We start from the raw sequence: 12,009 nt of genomic DNA, 5'->3' as shown, positions 1-12,009 counted from the left end.
GCAGGCCTCCCGCGGAGCAGGGAGCCTGATGTGGGGCTCGATCCCAGGACCCTGGGATCGTGAGCTAGCCAAAGGCAGATGCTTAATGACTGAGCCACTCAGGTGCTCCGGTTTATTTATTTATTTTTAGAGACAGAGAGCGCGAGCAGGGGGAGGGGCAGAGGGAGAGGGAGAGAATCCTCAAGCAGATTCTGTGCTGAGCATGGATCCCGATACAGGGCTCATCCGAGCTGAAATTCAAGAGTCGGTCACTTAATTGACTGAGCCACCCAGGTGCCCCAAAATGGAGATAATTTTAATGTGAATGCACACATACCTACTATCTAGATTCTGCCGTTAACATTTTACTCTATTTGCTTTATCACTTGTCTCTCCATCTAGCCATCCTTCTGTCTATCCATCAATTTCATATACTTCAAAGTAAATTGCTGACCTCAGTGCATTTCCCCCTACTTTGTCATGTTTTTCATTAACTAGACAGAGTTCATTATTTATTTGCCTTTTTTTCCATTTTGAGTAAAATTTACATGTATCGAGAAACACAAATCTTGTTTGCCTTTATTGACTTTTTTTTAAAGATTTTATTTATTTATTTGAGACAGAGAGAATGAGAGAGACAGAGAGCACATGAGAGGGGGGAGGGTCAGAGGGAGAAGCAGGCTCCCTGCCGAGCAGGGAGCCCAACCTTTATTGACTTTTGACAAATACAAACTCTTAACAAGATATGGAGGATTACCATCATCCCACAACGTTCCCTAATGCTCTTTCCCAGTAAATGCCCATCCCACTTCTCCAGGAGTTTTGACTTCTTTCCCTCTTAGATTAGTTTCACCTATTTAGGAATTTCATATAAATGGGATCATGTAGCATATATCAGTTGACCCTTGGACAACATGGGTTTGAACTGCAGAGGTTCACTTATAGCAGATTCTTTACAGTTCAGTACTGTAAATGTATTTTCTCTTCCTTATAATTTTCTTAATAATATCTTCTTTTCTCTAGCTTACCATTTTGTAAGAATACAGTATATAGTACACTAGTTTGCTCCTAGTTTGTTATTTATCTATTCATTTTTTTAAAAATGTGCTCATCTGACTTTCTTTTATTTCTTTTTAAAGATTTATTTGTTTATTTTAGAGAGAGAGAGAACATACGTGAGTAGGGGGAGGGGCAGAGGGAGAGGGACAAGCTGACTTCCCCTTGAGCAGGGAGCTGGACTCAGGGCTTGATCCCAGGGCCCTGAGATCACGACCTGAACCGAAATCAAGAGTCAGGAGCTCAACCGACTGAGCCACCCAGGTGCCCCTGACTTTCTTTAAAAGATAAAAGGTTCTTTTTTTTTTTTTTTTTTTTAAGATTTTATTTATTTATTTGAGAGAGAGAGAGAATGAGAGAGAGCACATGAGAGGGAGGAGGGTCAGAGGGAGAAGCAGACTCCCCGCCGAGCAGGGAGCCCGATGCGGGACTTGATCCAGGGACTCCAGGATCACGACCTGAGCCGAAGGCAGTCGCTTAACCAACTGAGCCACCCAGGCGCCCCGATAAAAGGTTCTTTTTAAGAATAGTTTTAAATTTACAGAATTGAACATATAATAGAGAGTTTCCATTTATCTCCCCTTCTCCGTATATAGTTTCTTTCATTATTAGCATCTGGTATTAATGTGGTATAATTGTTATAATTAATGAAACAGTATTGATATACTGAAGTCCATAGGTTACATTATGGTTTATTTTTTTGTGTTGTATTGTTCTATGGGTTTTGACAAATGCATATCTTTAAATCATAAAAAGGAATGAAGTACTAATACATGATATAACATGGATGAACTTCGGGGTGCCTGGGTGGCTCAGTTGGTTAAGCGACTGCCTTTGGCTCAGGTCATGATCCTGGAGTCTTGGGATTGAGTCCCACATAGGGCTTCCTGCTCAGCAGGGAGTCTGCTTCTCCCTCTGACCCTCCCCCCCTCTCATACTCTCTCTCTCTCTCATTCTCTCTCTCAAATAAATAAATAAATAAAATCTTTAAAAAAATAACATGGATGAACTTTGAAAACATGCTAAGTGAAAGAAGCTAGTCACAAAAGGTCACAATATTGTAATATGAAATTTCCAGAAGAGGCACAGCCAGACAGAAAGTAGATTAGTAGTTGCCAGGGCCTGGGAGACAGAGAAATGAAGAGTGATTGCTAATAGGAACCGTTAAGGACGGTTTTTTTTGGCGGGGGGAGGGTAATGAGAAAATACTCTGGAGTTAGTGCTAATAGTTGTACAACTTTTTGAATATACTAAACAGTATTATATACTTTAAAGGGGGAACGTTATGACATGTAAATTATATCTCAATAAAAAAATTATAAAGTGTTCACAGTCATTTCATCTTTGTGATTCCTCATTTGCACATATTCCTTTGTGTATCAAATTTCACATACTAAAAAAAATTAAACAGCTACTTTATATAAATATAATCTGCTTTTCTAGAACTTTACCCACTAATTCTCATTTTGTACTGTGAAAATACTCAGAATAACTCGATTCTTTCTTTTACCTTATAGCTATTTAAATATTTGAACATAGCCATTTTTGTTTTCCCTCTTATGCATTCCCTTATCCGGGCTAAATATCCCCAGTTCTTTTAAGTTTTCTTGGTGAAATATACTATTTGTGGAAAGCACACTAATTAGTCAATGTTGATTTCAGTCTGTATAACATTGTAATGGTGGTGATACTGCGTCCCTCCTCCGTGCCCATTCTTTCAAGCCCGCAGCAACCACTGATCATTCTACTGTTTCTATGCTTCTTTCTTTTCCAGAATGTGATATAGTTGGATCATACAGCATGTAGTCTTTTCAGACTAGTTGCTTTACTCACACCTCAATTTTAACTGCTGAAATGTTTTCTGACCATTATCCTGTAGAATTCCCTAAGTTGTGAGCATTATATCATTGCTTTCGAGCAATTTGATTATGATACACCTTGGTGTAATTTTCTTCATGTTTCTTGTGCTTGGTGTTCATCAAGGTTTTTGGATTTGTGAGTTTATATTTTTCATCAAATATGGGAATTGATGGGATCACTGATGCTTTGAACATTTTTTCTTATTTTTAAAATCTTGTTCTGTTCATTTTGGATAGTTTCTATTGCTCTATTTTCAAGTTCACTAGTCTTTTCTTCTGCAGTATCTAATCTGCTTTTAATCCTCTCCAGTGATGTTCAACTCAGATATTGTAGTTTTCATCTCTAAAAGCTCAATTTGGGTCTTTTCAAAAATATCTTCCATGTCTCTACTTAACAATGCAAACATGTAGAATATAGTTATAGTTTTTTTCCCCCAAAGCTGATACATCCATTTTATATTGGAAGCAAGTGCTTTCAGTATTTTTATTTGCTGCATTTTAAAAACATCTAGGGCTATTTGTATGGTTCTTCCCAAACCCTCGATCCTACCATGGCCACTTTAACATCCAAGGTCCTTTCAGGATTCCAGGCCAGGAAGCTGCGGGAGGGATAACTGAATCCTCAAGGGCATGACAATGGTGTCCCTTGCCCAAAGTTTCTCCAAGCAGAGCCAACTGCTCCTCCAAACAGGGCTGGTGAGGCTGTCTCAGCACTCCTAGGAAGTGGTAACCCTGAATGTAATACTTGGAGGAGAGCCTCTCTGATGGCGGAGGTTTCGGGCTAGTCTTCCCTAGATTCCTAGCCAGGACAGTCATCACTGGCTACCAGAGAGTCAGGCTGCAAAAGTGTTTTTCTAGCTCAATCAGGGCCTGGAAGTGATGGAAGATGGTGTTCTTCTCAGCTATGGGCATCTTTGCATATGCCTGCTCATATCCATCAGGCTGAAAGCAGAGGTCCCAGCCAAAGTTCTGGAAGCCTTGGGGCACCCCGATCTGGACCCTGAACAGGGGCACTAGCTTGCTGGGGTCCCTGGTGCTGAGCACAAATGTGCAGAGCACATAGGCAAGTCTGTCCTCAAACCCAGCCAGGAGCTGGTAGAGACCTTCAGGCTTTAACTTCTCCAAAAACCACTTTAGGTAGGGGCTAGGGAGGCTCCCAAGGGCATCGAAGCACAGATAGGTGTCCTCCAGCAGTACAGGCCCCTGTACCTGGTGAGCTGTTTCCTGACACTTCTGTATGGAAATCTCATCAGGCTCTCCCTGGAACTCTGGCAGGTCAATTTTCTATGCCACCAAAGTTCATGGAAACTTATTTCCTAGAATCTGAATGACCTCCTCCAGGTTTTAATGTCCATGTCTGTTAATTCTAACATTTATGCCAGTTCTGGGTCAGTGTTTTTCTCCTCATAGGTGTTTTCTGACTTCTTTGCATGCCTGATAAATTTGATTGGATGGCAGACATTGAGAATTTTAGCCTACTGGATGCTATGTATTTTTCTATTTCTAAAAATATTCTTGAACTTTGATCTGGAACATGATTAAGCTACTTGAAAATAATGTGATCCTTTTGGGCCTTTAGGTGGGACCAGAACAGTGCTTAATTTAGGGCTAATTATTTCTGAATACTTAGACAAGAGTTTTCTTTGTACTATATCCAATGACCCATGAATTGTAAGTTTTTCCAGTCTGACTAGTTGGAACCAGCACTATTTTGAGCCACATGTGAGTGCTGGGTGCTTTTAGCTATTGATCCTTTCAGCTGGCTCCTTCCCTGGCCTCAGATAGTTTTTTCACATTGATGCCCTAATCATTACTTACCTGAATACATGAGAAGGACCCTCTGCGGACCTCTAGGGGATTTTCTGTACAGCTCTTTTCTCTCTGGTACCCTGTCTTCTTTCCTCTCCCTAGACTCTTAGCTCTGTCTCCTTAACTCAGGGAATCCACTGGGCTTCTCCTGGGTTTCTTTGTCCTTGTGCTTTGGCCTTTCAAGTCCAAAACTTGGAGCAATCATAGGGCTTACTTTATTTACTTCTGGGCTCTCAGTGATTACTTTCTTTCATTGCCTTATATCCAGTGTCTTTAAAATTTTTGTGTCACACGTGTCTTGAAAATTGTTCCACATACTTTGTTTTTTTGTTGTTGTTATTGTTATTTCATGCAGGAGAGTACATTTAGTTCCTCTGGATTTCTTTTTATTTTTCCTATACCTATATCTATACCACAATGCTATATATAGATTAATGTCCTTGATAAGTTTTGGAAAATTATCAATGGTGATCTCTTTGAAAAATGTCTGTTTTCCATTTTCTCTTTCTGGAACTCTGATTAGATTTATATTAGACATTGTCATCCTATGCTTTTTGTCTCTTAATCTCTTTTTCCTCATTTCCATCTCCTTGTCTCTGTGCTGCATTCTAGGTAGTTTTTTGAAGACATTAATAATCTCTTTAGCTGGGGCACCTGGGTGGCTCAGTTGGTTAAGCGACTGCCTTCAGCTCAGGTCATGATCCTGGGGTCCTGGGATCGAGCCCTGCATCGGGCTCCCTGCTCAGTGTGAAGCCTGCTTCTCCCTCTCCCACTCCCCCTGCTTGTGTTCCCTCTCACGCTGTCTCTCTCTCTCTCAATTAAATAAATAAATTAAAGAAAAATCTCTTTAGCTGCATCTATTCTAAAACCCATCTTTTGAGTTTTATAATTCAGTAATTATACTTCTCACCTAAGAGTTTTCTGTTGGTTTGTTTCCGTATCTGTCTTATCATAGTTAATATGCTTTATATTGCTTATTCATTTATAGATTCAGTCTTTCATTTCTCATACATTTTGTGCATAGTTTTATATTTTAAATCTCATACTTCTAATATATGAAGACTATTAGTGTCTAAAATTACTGTTTGTTGTTTCCTCTGAGTCTCATTTGTGATGATTTATTTATTTATTTATTGGCAAATTTTTCAAATTTATATAAAATGAGATAATGATTACAGATATATCATAAAATTAACAAATCAAGGAGATTTTTCCAAATAAATCACATTAGATTTAATAGTTTCTTCACTGATTCTTTGTACTGAGAAAGGGTATTTTCATTGTCCCCCTCGTTCTTAAGACTAACAACAGACTTTTTGTATTCTTCAACTTCTTTTGTAGCAAGGAGCTCTTCTTTATTTACTTCCAGATTTTTCTCAGCAACTTTCATTTGGAGAAGTGTTTCCAGGATATTTTTTTCAGAGGAGCTGTTGTTCCATACATACTCTTCCATGTCTGCTTCAGTCTTATATTTCTACTGTTCTTTGGTTTTCCAAGACTCATGGTATAAAACTATTAGCAGATACATTGCATAATCATAATTCTGTCTCTTTAAAGGGCACCCTTAAGGTTACTACTCGTGCTTTGGGGTTTCGAATAGATGGTCCGGCTGAAACATAATCAGTTGTGTCAATTTCAATGGGAAAATGCTTCTCGCATTTCTCATCACTGTCCAGTGCAGCTGGCCACTCAGTACAGAAATCTTTAAGAGCTTCACAGTGCTTTTTAATTGCTACAGGAGTTAAATGCAGATAATTGGGTATCTTTAAAAGTTCTAGATTTCCCTCCTTTGCCTTGGGCACCCCCCTTTTTACTGGATAACCCATTCGAATGGGAAGAGGTACAGCAGATGGTTTAAACGGTGCTGCAACAGGATAAACACTAGGCCAATCTTGGTCAATGGTCATTTTCTGTGTCCTAGGAGGTAGTGCCTTTCTTCTCAGTGGTCTTTCATATCTGGATGTTCTGTCTGCTGTACGTGGGCTTGGTATCGCAGAGAGGGTGGCCAGAGACACAGAGGTACAGAAGGCACGCGGGGTCCTGGGCCCCGGTTGCAGGGCCAGCCACGCGGGGAGCGCGGAGGCCGCCATGGCTGCAAAGACGGCAAAGCGGATGGGACAAGCACAGTCGGGAGTCAGGGGCGGGTCTGTGTGATGATTTATTTAGATGAGTATTTTGCAGTATTTGCTTTTATAGGTAACATTTGGCTAATCTTAATCATGAAATCCCCAGGTTGTAAATCATGGATGCTTCCTGAAGAGAGGATTTGCATTTTCTTCCTTCTGGAATCCTGGCTTCATGCAGTAGTCCAATACTCAGGTCTCCTACTTTGAAGCTGGTCCAAGGCTTAGTCTTGGCCCAGTGTTAGTATTTTTTTTTTTTTTTTTTAAAGATTTTATTTATTGGGCGCCTGGGTGGCTCAGTCAGTTAGGCACCTGCCTTTGGCTCAGATCGTGATTCCAGGGTCCTGGGATCAAGCCCCACATTGGGCTCCTTGCTTGGTGGGGAGCCTGCTTCTCCCTCTCCTGCTCCCCCTGCTATGCTCCCTCTCTGTCAAAGATTTATTTGTACTTTTGTACAAATATTTGTACTCTCTCCGCACAAATATATATTTTTAAAGATTTTATTTATTCATTTGACAGAGAGAGAGAGATAGTGAGAGCAGGAACACAAGCAGGGGGGCCCGATCCCAGGACCCCGGGATCATGACCTGAGCCGAAGGCAGACACTTAAGGACTGAGCCACCCAGGCGCCCCCTCTCTGTACAAATATTTATTTGACAGAGAGAGCACAAGTGGGGGTGGGAGGGGCAGAGAGAGAGGGAAAGGGAGAAACAGACTCCCTGCTGAGCAGGGAGCCTGGATGCACAGCTTGATCCCAGGACCCTGGGATCATGACCTGAGCTGAAGGCAGCTTAACCAACTGAGCCACCCAGGTACCCATCAGTGTTGGTCTTTTTAAAAAATTTATTTATTTTTAATTGAAGTATAGTTGACTACAATATTATATTCGTGTCAAATGTACAACATGGTGATTTGACACTATGTACATTATGAGATATTCTCCATGATAAGTCACCATAAAGTTAATACAATATTTTTGACTATATTCCCTATGCTGTACTTTACATCCTCATGATTGATTTATTGTATAACTGGGAGTTAATACCTCTTAGTCCCCTTCAACTGTTTTGCCTAGCCCTTTACACCTTCCCCTCTGGCAACCATCAATTTGTTCTCTGTATTTATGAGTCTGTTTCTGTTTTCTTTGTTTTGTTTTTTAGATTCTACATATAAGTGAAGTCAAATGGTATTTGTCTTTCTCTGTCTGACTTATGTCACTTAGCATAATACCCTTTAGGTCTAGTCATATCACAAATAGCAAGATTTCTTTTTTTATTGACTGAATAATATTCTGTTGTATCCATTCATTTATTGATGGATACTTAGGTTGCTTCTATATTTTGGGTATTGTAAATACTGCTGCGATAAACATAAGAGCACATATATCTTTTCAAATTAGTGTTTGCATGTTCTTCAGGTAAATACTCAGAAATGGAATTACCAAATCATCTGGTATTTTTATTTTTAATTTTTTGAGGAACCTCCATATTATTTTCATAGTGCTGCACCAATTTACATTATCCCCAACAGGGCACAAGGGTTCCTTTTTCTCCACATCCACACCAACACTTGTTATTTTGGGTCTTTTTGATTTTAGCCATTCTGACAGGTGTGAGGTGATATCTCATTGTGGTTTTGATGTGCATTTCCCTGATAATTTAGTGATGTTGAACATCTTTTCATGTGCTTGTTGGCCATCTGTATGTATTTTTTGGAAAAGGGTTTATTCATGTCTTCTGCCCATTTTTATTTACTTTTATTTATTTTTAAAGATTTATTTATTTATTTGAGAGAGAGAGCATGTGCACGAGCACACGAGGGGGAGGGGAGGGAGAAGCAGGCTCCCCGAGAGCAGGGAGCCTGATGGAGGGCTGGATTCCAGGACCCTGGGATCATGACCTGAGCTGAAGGTAGATGCTTTACTGACTGAGCCAGCCAGGCGCCCCTTCTGCCCATTTTAAAATCAGATTATTTTATTGGTGTTAAGTTGTATGATTTCTCTATATATTTTGGATAATAGCTCCTTACTGGGTATGTCATTTGCAAATATCTCCCATTCAGTAGATTGTCTTTTGTTTCATTGATGGTTTCTGTCACTGTGCAAAAACTTTTTATTTTGGTATAGTCCCACTTGTTTATTTTTGCTTTTGTTGCCTTTTCTGAAGAGATAGATCCAAACAAATATTGCTAAGACTGATGTCAGAGAGATTATGGCCTATTTTTTTTTTTAGGAGTTTTATGGTTTTAGGGCTCACATTTAAGTCTTTAATCCATTTTGACTTTATTTTTGTATATGGTATAAGAAAGCGGTCTACTTTCATTCCTTTGCTTATGTTTGTCCAGTTTTCTCAATACTATTTAACAAAGAGACTGTCTTTTCCCCATTGTATAATCTTGCTTCCTTTGTCATAGATTAGTTGACTGTATAAATGTGGGTTTATTTCTGGGCTCTCTGTTTTATTCCATTGATCTCTGTGTCTATTTTTGTGCTAGTACCACACTGTTCTGATTACCAATGAATTGTAGTATAGTTTGAAATCTGGGAGTGTGATACCTTCAGCTTTGTTCTGGTTTCTCAAGATTGCTTTGGCTATTCAGGGTCCTTCAAAGTTCCATATGAATTTAGGATAATTCTAGTTCTGTAAAAAACGTTGTTAGCATTTTTAAAAAGATTTTATTTATTTGACAGAGAGAGACACAGTGAGAGAGGGAACACAAACAGGGAGAGTGGGAGAGGGAGAATCAGGCTCCGCTGAGCAGGGAGCCCAACGCAGGGCTCGATCCCAGGACCGTGGGATCATAACCTGAGCTGAAGGCAGATGCCTAACGACTTAGCCACCCAGGAGCCCCTGTTGTTAGTATTTTGATAGAAATTTCATTGAACCTGTAGATTGCTTTGGGCAGTATGGACATTTTATTTTATTTATTTTATTTATTTTTAAAGGTTTGATTTATTTATTTGACAGAGAAAGACACAGTTGAGAGAGGGAACACAAGCAGGAGGAGTGGGAGAGGGAGAAGCAGGCTTCCCGTCGAGCAGGGAGCCCAGTGCGGGGCTCGATCCCAGGACCCTGGGATCATTATCTGAGCTGAAGGCAGACGCCCAACGACTGAGACACCCAGGCGCCCCAGTATGGACATTTTAATGATATTAATTCTTTCAATCCATGAGCAGAGTATATCTTTCAATTTGTTTATGTTACCTTTAATTTCTTTCATCAATATCTTGTAGTTTTCAGAGTATAGGTCTTCCACCTCCTTGGTAAAATTTATTCCTAGGTATTTTATTATTTTTGGTGCAATTGTAAATGGGATTGTTTTCTTAATTTCTCTTTCTGCTAGCTTATTAGTATATAAAAACAACATATTTCTGTATATTAATTTTATATCCTGCAAATTTACTGAATTCATTTATTCTAATAGTTTTTTGGTGGAGTCTTTAGGGTTTTCTATATATAGTATTATGTCATCTGCAAATAGTGAGTTTTATTTCTTCCTTACTAATTTGGTTGCCTTTTATTTTAGTTTCTTGTCTGATTGCTGTGGCTAGGACTTCTAGTACTGTGTTGAATAAAAGTAGCAAGAGTAAACACACTTGTCTTGTTACTGATCTTAAAGAAAAGCTTTCACCTTTTCACCACTGACTATGTTAGCTGTGGGTTTGTCACAGATAGCTATTATTATATTGAGTTTTGTTCCCTCTATATCACTTTGTTGAGAGTTTTTATCACATGAATGGATGTTGAATTTGCCAAATGATTTTTCTGCATTTAATGAGATGACCATATGGTTTTTATTCTCCATTTTGTTAATGTGGTGTATCACACTGATTTGTGGATATTGACCCATCCTTGCATCCTTGGAATAAATTGCAGTTGATTATGGTGAATGATCCTTTAAATGTATTATTGAATTCAGTTTGCTAATATTTTGTTGAGGATTTTTGCATCTTTGTTCATTAGGGATATTGGCTTCTAATTTTCTTTTCTTTTCTTTTCCTCCCTTCCCTTCCTTTTTTTTGGGTGTCTTTGGTTTTGTTATCAGGGTAGTGCGGTTCTTATAAAATGAATTTGAAACAATTCTTCCTTTTCTGTTTTTTGGAATAGTTTGAGAATAGATATTAAGTCTTTAAATGTTTGGTAGAATTTACATTTGTAGCAGTTTGGTCCTGACTTCTGTTGGTTTTGAGAGTTTTTTGTTTATTGATTCAATTTAATTACTAGTAATTCATCTGTTTAGATTTTCTATTTCTTCCTGATTCATTCTGGGAAGATTGTATGTTTCTAGGAATTTATCCATTTCTTCTAGGTTGTTGAATTTGTTGGTAAATAAATTGCTGTATCCCCTTTATCATTATGTAATGCTGTTCTTTGTCTCTTGTTATGTTTGTTGTTCCAAAGTCTATTTTGTGTGATATAATTATTGCTACCCCAGGTTTTTTATTTCCATTTGCATGGAATATGGTTTTCTATCCCTTCACTCATTTTGCATATGTCTTTATATTTAAAGTGAGTCTCTTGTAGGCAGCATATAGGAATCTTCTTTATTTTTATCCATTTAATTACCTTATGTCTTTTGACCTTTAGTCCATTTACATTTAAATTAATTATTGATAAGTTTATACTTACTGCAATTTTGTTGATTGTTTCTGGTTCTTTGTTTTTTTTTTTTTAATATTTTATTTATTTGTCAGAGAGAATGAGAGAGTGAGAGAGGCAGGCAGAGGAAGAAGCAGATTCCCTGCTGAGCAAGGAGCCCTATATGGGACTCAATCCCAGGACCCTGGGATCATGACCCAAGCCAAAGGCAGATGCTTAACCGACTGAGCCACCCAGGCATCCTGGTTCTTTGTTTTTCTAAGATTTTATTTTTATTTCCATACTTAACATGAGGCTTGAACTTACAACCCCAAGATCAAGAGTTGCATGCTTACTGACTGAGCCAGCCAGGCTCCCCTCTGGTTCTTTTTATAATTCTTCTCTGTCCCTTTCTTCTCTGGCGATTTGATGATTTTTTTTTAGTATTATGCTTGGATTCCTTTCTCTTTCTGATTTCTTGTGTATTTGTTATAGGTTTTTGGTTTGTGGTTATCATGAGGTTTATCTATAACACCCTATGTATTTAACAGTTTATTTATTATTTATTTATTTATTTATTTATTTATTTATTTATTTATTTATTTA

The 12,009-nt window shown here is 38.5% G+C and overlaps 1 protein-coding gene and 1 pseudogene across 1 annotated transcript in view; one reads left to right on the top strand and one right to left on the bottom strand.

The window, feature by feature from the left end:
• Positions 1 to 12,009, top strand: part of AXDND1 (axonemal dynein light chain domain containing 1) — a 106,814-nt gene that overhangs the window by 27,103 nt on the left and 67,702 nt on the right. The window lies entirely within an intron of this gene.
• Positions 5,733 to 6,793, bottom strand: LOC118014414 (annotated as a pseudogene).

The sequence above is a fragment of the Mirounga leonina genome, unplaced genomic scaffold, assembly GCF_011800145.1.
Source record: "Mirounga leonina isolate KUSES-001 unplaced genomic scaffold, KU_Mleo_1.0 Mir_154, whole genome shotgun sequence".
Taxonomy (NCBI): Eukaryota; Metazoa; Chordata; class Mammalia; order Carnivora; family Phocidae; genus Mirounga; species Mirounga leonina.
This window is presented reverse-complemented; position numbering and strand designations above follow the sequence as displayed.